Source organism: Tachypleus tridentatus, unplaced genomic scaffold, assembly GCF_004210375.1.
Source record: "Tachypleus tridentatus isolate NWPU-2018 unplaced genomic scaffold, ASM421037v1 tig00013818_pilon, whole genome shotgun sequence".
NCBI classification, from domain to species: domain Eukaryota; kingdom Metazoa; phylum Arthropoda; class Merostomata; order Xiphosura; family Limulidae; genus Tachypleus; species Tachypleus tridentatus.
The window spans coordinates 31,489-41,314 of NW_027467835.1; positions in this window are offsets into that span (position 1 = coordinate 31,489).

The window sequence follows — 9,826 nt, forward strand, 5'->3', positions numbered from 1 at the left end:
CCACTGACATCTCCTGTGTTACATTGGGTAAGAACATGGCAAAGGCTGAAAAGTTGACAGAGTTTAAACGTGGCAGAAATGTCCAGCTGCAAAAGCAAGGTCTCTCTACCAACATGCCATCGCTGGTGAGATTGAGCGTAGTAAAACTACTGTTGCAAATTGCTTTAAAAACCCTGAGGGACACGGAACGAGAATCTTAAGTGGTCGGACCCAGGAAAATTTCATCGGCATTGAGCAGGAGGATTCGACAGGTTTTCCGGCAAGACACCAGCCGATCATCGAACCAGATTAAAGCCCTTACGGACGCAGAATGCAGCTCAAGAACAATAAGACGTCATCTGCGAGAGAAAGGCTTTAAAAACCGTAAACGTCTTCAAACGCCACGCCTCCTTCCACACCACGAAACAGCTCGGTTAAACTTTGCTGAGATTCACCAAACATGAGACGTAGAAAAGTGGAAAAAGGCTTTGCTCTCTGATGAGGAAAATTTTAATCTGAATGGTCCAGATGGCTTCCAACGTTACTGGCACGATAAGGATATTCCAACGGAAACATTTTCTATGCGACACAGTGGAGGATGTTCCATCATGATCTGGGGTGCTTTCTCCTTCCATGGAACAATGGAGCATCAGGTTATACAGGGGCGTCTAACTATATTGGCATGTTTGAGAGAGCATTCTTATTGACTGAAGGCCTTTGCCTGTGTGGAAATGACTGGATCTTTCAGCAGGACAACGCTGCACACTTTCTTTTCTTTCTTGTTTCACTACTCCTTGCATCATTCTGCGTTAAAGTACTTGCACACAACGATAACGCCAATGAATTCATATTAGGCCTAGACCTAGGAAGATTTTTACTTGTATTAGATTTATTACCGATATTCAGCCACTTATCCATTATAAGGGTGACAATTAATTATTAATTTGTTCAAAAAACGTATTCTTATATCTTTGGCACTTCTAAAGTATTTTCAAGAACACAAAATAGCTTATTAATGAAAACGCGTTCAAACACTTGAGTTTTATCATCATGATTTATTCATCATCAGTGTTGACATAACGAAGTCTGAAAAAAATATTTGTGAGAGAAGGCTAGGCCTCTAGAATAATATATTTTTCTAAAGGAAAAGAGTAAGCTATTATTTTTACATTTTTTTTGTTTTTAAGAGAAAATTTCAAGCCAAATAACAAAATATTAAGCTAGATCTGACATGCGTCAATATATCCAACGAAATGAAATAAAAGGAAACATGACATCACAGAGATCATTTGTTTCTTTGTTTTAATTGTTTTGAATTTCGCGCAAAGTTACACGAGGGGTATCTGCACTAGCCTTCCCTAGTTTAGCAGTGTAAGACTAGAGGGAAGGCAGCTAGTCACCACTCACTCTTGGTTTACTCCTTTACCAATGATTAATGGGACTGACTGTCACATAACGCCCCCGCTGCTAAAAGGGCAAGCATATTTGGTGTAATAGGAACTTGAACCCGCGTCCCTCGGATTACAAGCCGAGTACCTTAACCACATGGCCATCACGGTCGAGCTCAGTGGTACCAAGTTTGTCTAATTCAAGTACAACGGTTTTAACATAACCTAACAATTACTAATTATAATTGTCATAAATATAATTATACTTCTTATAATATAAAGATACGTTGAAATTGAAACAATTGATACTGCATCTAATTCCGTCACAATATTTCAAATATGGACAAGTTTTAGCTATGACGTCATGTTTCATATCGTTCGAGGTTTAGCCGCTAATCCAGATTTGGCATCACTATCCAGGGTTGACCGATGTTTCATACGAAAATTACTAGGCAATCTTGCATCTCCAATGACGCATGCGATCTTGAGATGGAGCCATATCTACTTTCAACCAATGGTTCCACTGTCGAAGTTAATTGAAATTTTATTAACACTTTCACTTCGAGAACTCCTAAGCTAAATAAAATCATCTGGCGTTAGACAGAATAAAATATTAAAAGGCCCCAATAAACATGTTACAATAAACGATATGTTTTATTTTTTACTTTTTGTACAGCGTATTCTGAATCAATTTTATAGTTTTAGGAAAATATATTAGTGTTCTGGAATTTCCTAGCGGAGATCCAGATAACTATGACGGAACCCAAGGCTCCGCGGAGCATAGCTTGAAAAAACCATTTATTATATAGATTATAGACTATAAAAGTGCGTTGTTATCATGGGATGAAGTTAGTAACGAATAGCGCTTATATATGTAAAAACGGCTCGTTTGGGTTGAGAAAAATTTTAAGTAGAGGAGCGAACAGCGTTTCGACCTTCTTCGGTCATCATGAAACCTGAGGATAAAATGAAAATAGTCAGGTCTTATAAAAAACAAAACAATAAACTATGCTTTTAACTACACAAGAGAAAAACTTGTTAAATTTAAAATTCATCAGAATAGAAACGTAATCGATTATTTTGTGGGGAGAGCAGGAGTAAATGTAGTTTCTACAATTTTGTTCAACAGTTGCAAAAGAAACCAATACATTATTTTGGACTACCTCGGAAAATGATTCTGTGACATAAATATATGTATTAAATTGATAACAATACTGTCTGCTGTCTGTTTGTGACTATGCACAAGGTACACAAAGTGTTATTTGTGCTCTGTCTACTACAGGTATCGAAACCCGAATTTCAGCGGTCTAAGTGTAAAGACACACTGCTATGCAACAGGGAACAACGATACTGAAACCGTACATTTTGAGTACAACCCAGTGACACTGTAATGATTATTTGTAGAATAATGCAATAAGTAATCTCACAGTTGGACTAATAATTGCAACAGTTTTATAATTATTTAACAAACTAAGAAATTTAAAATTCATCCATGAATATATAAAAGTTGGCAATACACATTAACCAGTACCGCCATATTGGAAGGTCACATACCAGTCGTGTTTTTTTATAGCAAAGCCACATGGGGCTATCTGCTGAGCCCACCGAGAGGAATCGAACCCCTGATTTTAGCATTGTAAATCCGTAGACATACCGCTGTACCAGCCGGGGCATACCAGTCATTTTTAGATACAACCGCGTGCACACAAAACTATCATCCAATACAATAATATATTTACGTTATTTACCAGTCACTAAAAAGTAATAAATTCCTCCTATATTAATCATCCAATACCAACATGTATTTACGTCATATAACAAAACAGGTGAAGATATTATATTTTTGGTATAAGTTACACAGTTATATCACAAACCAACAATGACGGTCAAATTAATTAGTGTTAGTCTGCAGTAATTTACAATATGTGGACACAATAGTAAAGTCCAAAACAAAACAAATATTTTTCAGACATTAAATTTAAACTGTCACCAAGACCAGTACAAAAAGCATGTAACGCTAGGCGCAATGGCTGGTGAAAGTATGGGTTAAATGTTAGCAAAATTTAAATACGAATATATTATGGAGTAAAATAATATGTTTAAATTAATATATTTAGTAAAACAGAATTCTATAAAACTAAAATAACAATTACCTTACAAATCAATTATTCAAAGTGAAAATACACGAAAACTTTACAGAACGGAAAAATAATTAATATAAACGAACTACAACATACGTGTACAAGCACTGTTATGTATACCACATGACAACCTACTCAGACATACCTTGTGCTTTGCCCTGTTACAAGGTCACAACCTAACACGTCATCTGTGAGTAAATTACGGAACTTAAATTGTAACTGTTAATATTAATCAGGTGGAAATTTAATGAAACTGAATATATATAGATATGTCTATTCGGGATAAAGTAACTCATTATTAACTTTGGAAAAGTACGAAAAATTCAAGATTTGTATATACTGACACAAAAATTTTGTTCATTGTAAATTCTATATAACATGCATGCATTTGAAACTTCGATTCAGATTCCGACTACATATTTATGAAAACCATCCATCAGGCAGTTGATTTATGCGTACTCCATATTAATTATTTGTATTCAAATATCTACTTTATGAAGAAAAGGTGAAAGTTAAATGATCAGACAAAAATGTTTCAGCTATAAGCTACCCCATGTTAATCTTACTCTGAGTTTAAACATTACTGTTCAACTACTTAAAGAACTTGACATGATTAAATTTACTAATCAGTGAAAAAAGTAAATTTAAATATCAAAACGTTTCAGAAACGTGAGTACATTTAATTTATAACTGTCAGAGTTATGTTTTGTTTTTGCTTTTCCATGAAGAAAAGTTTAGAGCAATTATCTTAAATATGCAAGCTATCATTGATGTTGTTCACTTTGTCATTTGTAAATCTAATTAAAAAGACTGTAATTAGCGAACCTGGTAGCGATTTATATTTTATTGTATGTCTTATGAAACTTATTTGCCAAGTCTCAACGCAGTATTATTCTCTTATTCCCAATAACTACATTTTAACAAAACTGATAGTTACACATAAAATATGATTACAAACTTAAAATTATAAATATTATAAGTTAGTTGTTCTAGGTGAACAAAATTTAACGATATTTGTATTTAATCTCACAGCTACACGAAGAGCTGGCTATGCTCTGTCCACCAAGAGAATTGAAAGTCGGTTTCTTGCAGTATAAACCACTTTGCCAGAACAAAATTTAACCAGTGGCATAATAAGAATTATTCAGGAAAGATTGTTCATGATGCTACTGATGATCTTAAGATTTATTCGCAAAAGTGTGTTTGTAACACTTTTGAGTATCTTATAATTTATTAACATTACTTTATTCGTGGTACTACTGAGGTTCTTACGATTTATTCACTGAAGTATGTTCATGTTTTAAGGAACACTTTGATATGGTACAAAGTATTAAAAAAAAAGAAACTTATCATATTGCTGGCAAAAAAGGACTTTATTGCTAGCTTTTATTCTTTTCTTTCTTCCGAAGAGAATATCAGAGATGTAACGTGTATATTCATTCGAAGGATACTGCAAAACAATTACCATTTCAGAACACTTACAATTGCACTAAAGTAATTTACGATTATGCACAGCATCTTATTTGAAAATGATGGTCTCATTACGTTTAACAAAATCCATTCAGTAAAGATATTATTACTTATTTTGTGAATGAATATTTTACGATTGTTTAGTTTTGTTCATAACAAGATAGTGAGAAGCAATAATTTCAAATTAAATTTTATGATAAGTTTAGTTACGTAACACGGAAAGAGACCTACGTTGTGCTGGTAACTCACTGACTTCAAGATTATTTAACACTCCTACGAAAGGTGGGGCCTAATAGGCCCCAGAGCAACTTGAAAGGTTATTAATATTAGGCTAATAAATTTGTATACGCCCCAGAGCAACGTGAAAGGTTATTAGTATTAGGCTAATAATTTTGTATTTAAATGAAATGGTCTGGGGCCTATTAGGCCCCACTTTTCGTAGGAGTGTTAATGTGTTGTGAATTTCTTAATCTCGAGGATATAGAGAGCAAACATATAAGTAATAAATCTATAAATAGTGCGAGATGAGCAGGAAAAGTACACTCTGACAAAGACTGTACGCGTAAGAAACAAATAAATGTCACCTAAAAGAGACATTTGGACAGAGAAAGTAGGCCTAACGATTAATATAGCCCCAAAGGTTAATGTGTGTTAAAGTGAGATTAACGTTGTTCAAATAGATAGGAAGAATGGTTCATTTCGTAAAAGAGAATTCGAAAGTAATTGAACCTGCCTGTATGTACTTTGAGAAGCAGTAGACGTGTATTGCAAGTAGGCCTAAATACGAAAAATGATTGGACGAGCTTAGAAGTATATGGAACAACTGTGGTAACTCGATGAAATGTAAGAAAACTCATGTTCGGCTTCACGACAGTTGAAATTATATAGTAATTTCAATAAATTACTTAATTACTTCAATAATTATTCAATAAATAGAATAAATAAATAATACATATTTTTATTTCTACTTTAGAGTACAGCATTTGTACAACTATGATTATACAGTTTTTAAAGTAATGATTTTTGCTAAAGAATGGAACATTAATTCAGAGAGACCTAACTGGAGTTTACCCTAAAGTGTCCGGATAAAACGTGTTAGGTTAATATGGAAACTATACATGTACATACTAATTCAAGTATTTTAAAGTAAATAACAAAACTGTGAGTAGCACCACTGTTGTACGTAAAGTTCCTGTCCAAAATACTGAAAAGACAAACTACAATACCTGAGAAAACTGAATAATGTTGGATTTTAATCCTTGCTGAAAAATTTTCAACAGGTTCAGTCACGTAGAAACTACGAAAGCTAAATTCTTAAAAAAAATCATAATAACATTTGCTAATAAACGTTAAATACACCAGATATAAGAAAAAGGTTTGAACTTGTCACTGCACATGCTGTCTTCTCCATGGTCAAGTTGGTCTAAATTTTACGTTTTGTAATAGTGTCCATCAGTCCATGAAAGCAGTCGTTTGAGGCTTGGAAGGTTCAGAGGTTCTCAGAAAACCTTTTCCTCCTGAAATTAGTTATTTGATTAGAAGAAATAATTTTCATAAAACCCGCTTTTCTGTATCCCGTGCTGAAAATGTAATGTTCGGCTGAAAACATTCATAATGAATCTTAATAGTGGTTATTCACTTGACTTAAATCAAGATTATTTTGCATTAATGGTGTAATATATAAAAATATCTTAACATGTTTCTATGTTACAGTATCTGTTCATATGATTTTGTATTGGTGTTTAAAAGCATTGCAGATTCAACTTTATTTTCTAAACTCTCACATACACTATTTTCATATTTTCTTGCCATGTCTTAAAGATACAATATTTCATGTAAACCACTCGTTGATAAACAAATTGCTTTACAGAAACATGGAAGAGATGTACAAATTTTGAATTAATGTATTGGGTTGAGGAATAATTCGTGAGCGTTTTTCAAGTTAAAAAATATATTCATAAATGAAACGCTTTCGCAAAATATTTCATGTCATTTGGTAGATACTTTTTTTGCTCTAATAGATGGTGTGTTTGATTTTCATATGTCTTTAATTTTGCTCTCATTTTCAGCTCATTAAATGGAATGTCAAGTGGACAAAATCGAGCATTTTCGACACCATCTGCTTTTCGCATTTAATTTCTGGCAATTTCGTTTAAAACAATGCATACTATATACCTAGGTATTACATGAAATAACGTATCATAATAAATGTTTTGGGTGTAATGTGTTCATGCATTGAAGTATTGTATAGTCTTGCATGTAATGCTTGAATGAAATTATTTAAAACGCTCACGAATTATTCCTCAACCTAATATTTATACAATAACGAAGCAAAAATCCACAAAATTTGAGAGGATAAAGAATTATTGTAAAGCCATTTATTATAAACACCACACGATATTTATGTTGAACTAGTTTTTTCACCAGTTATAACTTCCATAGTCAGTGAATTTGATCTGTCTATTAATATTATTTGCTAAACAGACATAAAAACTCGTTGGCTATTTTACAGGGCTATGGATAGGAACTATGACACTCGTCCTATTCGGCCTGGCATGGCCAAGCGCGTAAGGCGTACGACTCGTAATCCGAGGGTCGCGGGTTTTCGCCCGCGTCACGCTAAACATGCTCACCCTCCCAGCCGTGGGGGTGTATAATGTAACGGTCAATCCCACTATTCGTTGGTAAAAGAGTAGCCCAAGAGTTGGCCGTGAGTGGTGATGACTAGCTGCCTTCCCTCTAGTCTTACACTGCTAAATTAGGGACGGCTAGCACAGATAGCCCTCGAGTAGCTTTGTGCGAAATTCCAAAAAACAAACAAAAACAAACTCGTCCTATTCCGGGAAAATCACGCTCTGCAGTTTGGAGCGGTGGGTGCGTTATAATTGTGGCTGTTAAGTCTCTTTGTTTCATTGCAGTAGCACTAGAGACGAGGCTATTGCAGATAGCCCATGTGTAGCTTAGTAGAAAATGAAAAAAATATATATATTAACAGTACTTTTCGATTATTTCCATGACGTCACAAGACTGTACTTAACTCTCATTTGATATGATCAACATTGTTACGGGTGCTAAAGTCTTTTGATATGATAAACAAAGTACATTCATTGGTTTATATTTGTAAGATACACTTTTATTTAAGCAAATAACATAATGTAATCGCGATACATGAAATAACAAACTATACGTAAATTTTATAAATGACACCTTGTATTCACGTTCAACACAAACGTTTAAATAAAACCCAATAGATCTTTGTTGTACATATGGAAATCGATTGAGTGATCTTGGTGTATTGTTTAGGAACGTTAACTAATTTCCTGACTAGGTATATAATGTATCAAATCTTAAAGGTCAGATCGTCCAGGCTTCACTGATAACAAGTATTTTTTAAATTTGTTGGCGAGATATTCAGTCGCGTTAACTGTAGGAAACCTGTTGAATCTATTCAGAGGTTCCACCCTAACGTAACACTAGAATTATTCTGATGTTAGATAACAATCACTAATACAGGTAACAATCATCGTTACTTAAGCAACAAATATATTAACATATTAATAATAATGATAATACCTTTGAATACAGTTTCTGCACTAGTCTTTTCCTGCAGTATTTAAAGTACTAACGATTGTTACTGAAGACATCAGAACAATAATTTAGGGAAACCTAATTGGAGTTTACCCTAAACCTTCAGGATAAAAGTTGATAGGTTAATATGAAAACTATACATACTGATTCAAGAAATTTAGATTAAATAAAACTGGGTGGAGCGATTGTAATACGTACAGTTTGTCTAAAATACTGAAAAATAAACTCCAACACCAAAGAAAATTGGAAAATGTTGGATTCTAATCCTTGCTGAGAAATTCTTTAACAGGCTTAGTCACGTTGTTTCTACGTGACTAAATCCATAATAACAGTTGCTTATGAAAACTACATTCACTAAATTTAAAAGGTTTGAACTTGTCACTGTGCATGTTTCATTTCAAATGTTTTTCTGTTACAATATCTGTTCGTGAATTTTTTTATTGGTGTTTAAAAACATTGCAGATTCAACTTTATTTTCTAAACTCTCACACATACTATTTTCATATTTTCTTGCCGTTCCTTAAAGACACAATATTTCATGTAAACTGCTTACTGACAAACTGTTTTACACAATCGTGGAAAATATGTATAAGTGTTTGACTTGTATAATAACTATCCAATAACGAAGCCAAAATCCATTAAATTTGAGGGATAAGAAAGCATTATCTTAAAGTTATTTAATGTAAACACTATCAGACTTTTGTACTCTACTAGTTTTTACACCATTTAGTAAGAAATTATAACTTCCATAATCAGTGAATCTGATCTGTCGTTTAACATTCTTTGCTAAACAAACGTAAAAAACTTCCTGGTAACATACTGATCTAAGTATGTCTATCGTCTCATAGCAGCGAAGTTACTCTCCAAACTTTGGAGCAGCGGGTGCGTTATAATTGTGGCTATCAAATCTCTTTGTTCTATTAGAGTAGGACTAGAGAAGAGGCTAGTGTAGATAACCCACGTGTAGCTTTGTACAAAACAATCATAATGAAAGAAAATATTAATAGTACTTTTTCATTATCACATGCGCAAGAGAAAGGGTGGAACAAGGTTGTACTTATTCTTCATGGGAAGGAGGGAACAAGGTTCTAATTATCCTTCATAGAAAGGATGCCACAAGACTGTACTTATACTTCATGGAAAGGAAGGAACAAGGTAATAATTATACATCATGGAAAGGAGGAAACAAGATTATACTTCACTTTTATTTAATATGATCAACATGGTAACAGGTGCTAAAGTGTCTCGAAATGATAAAGT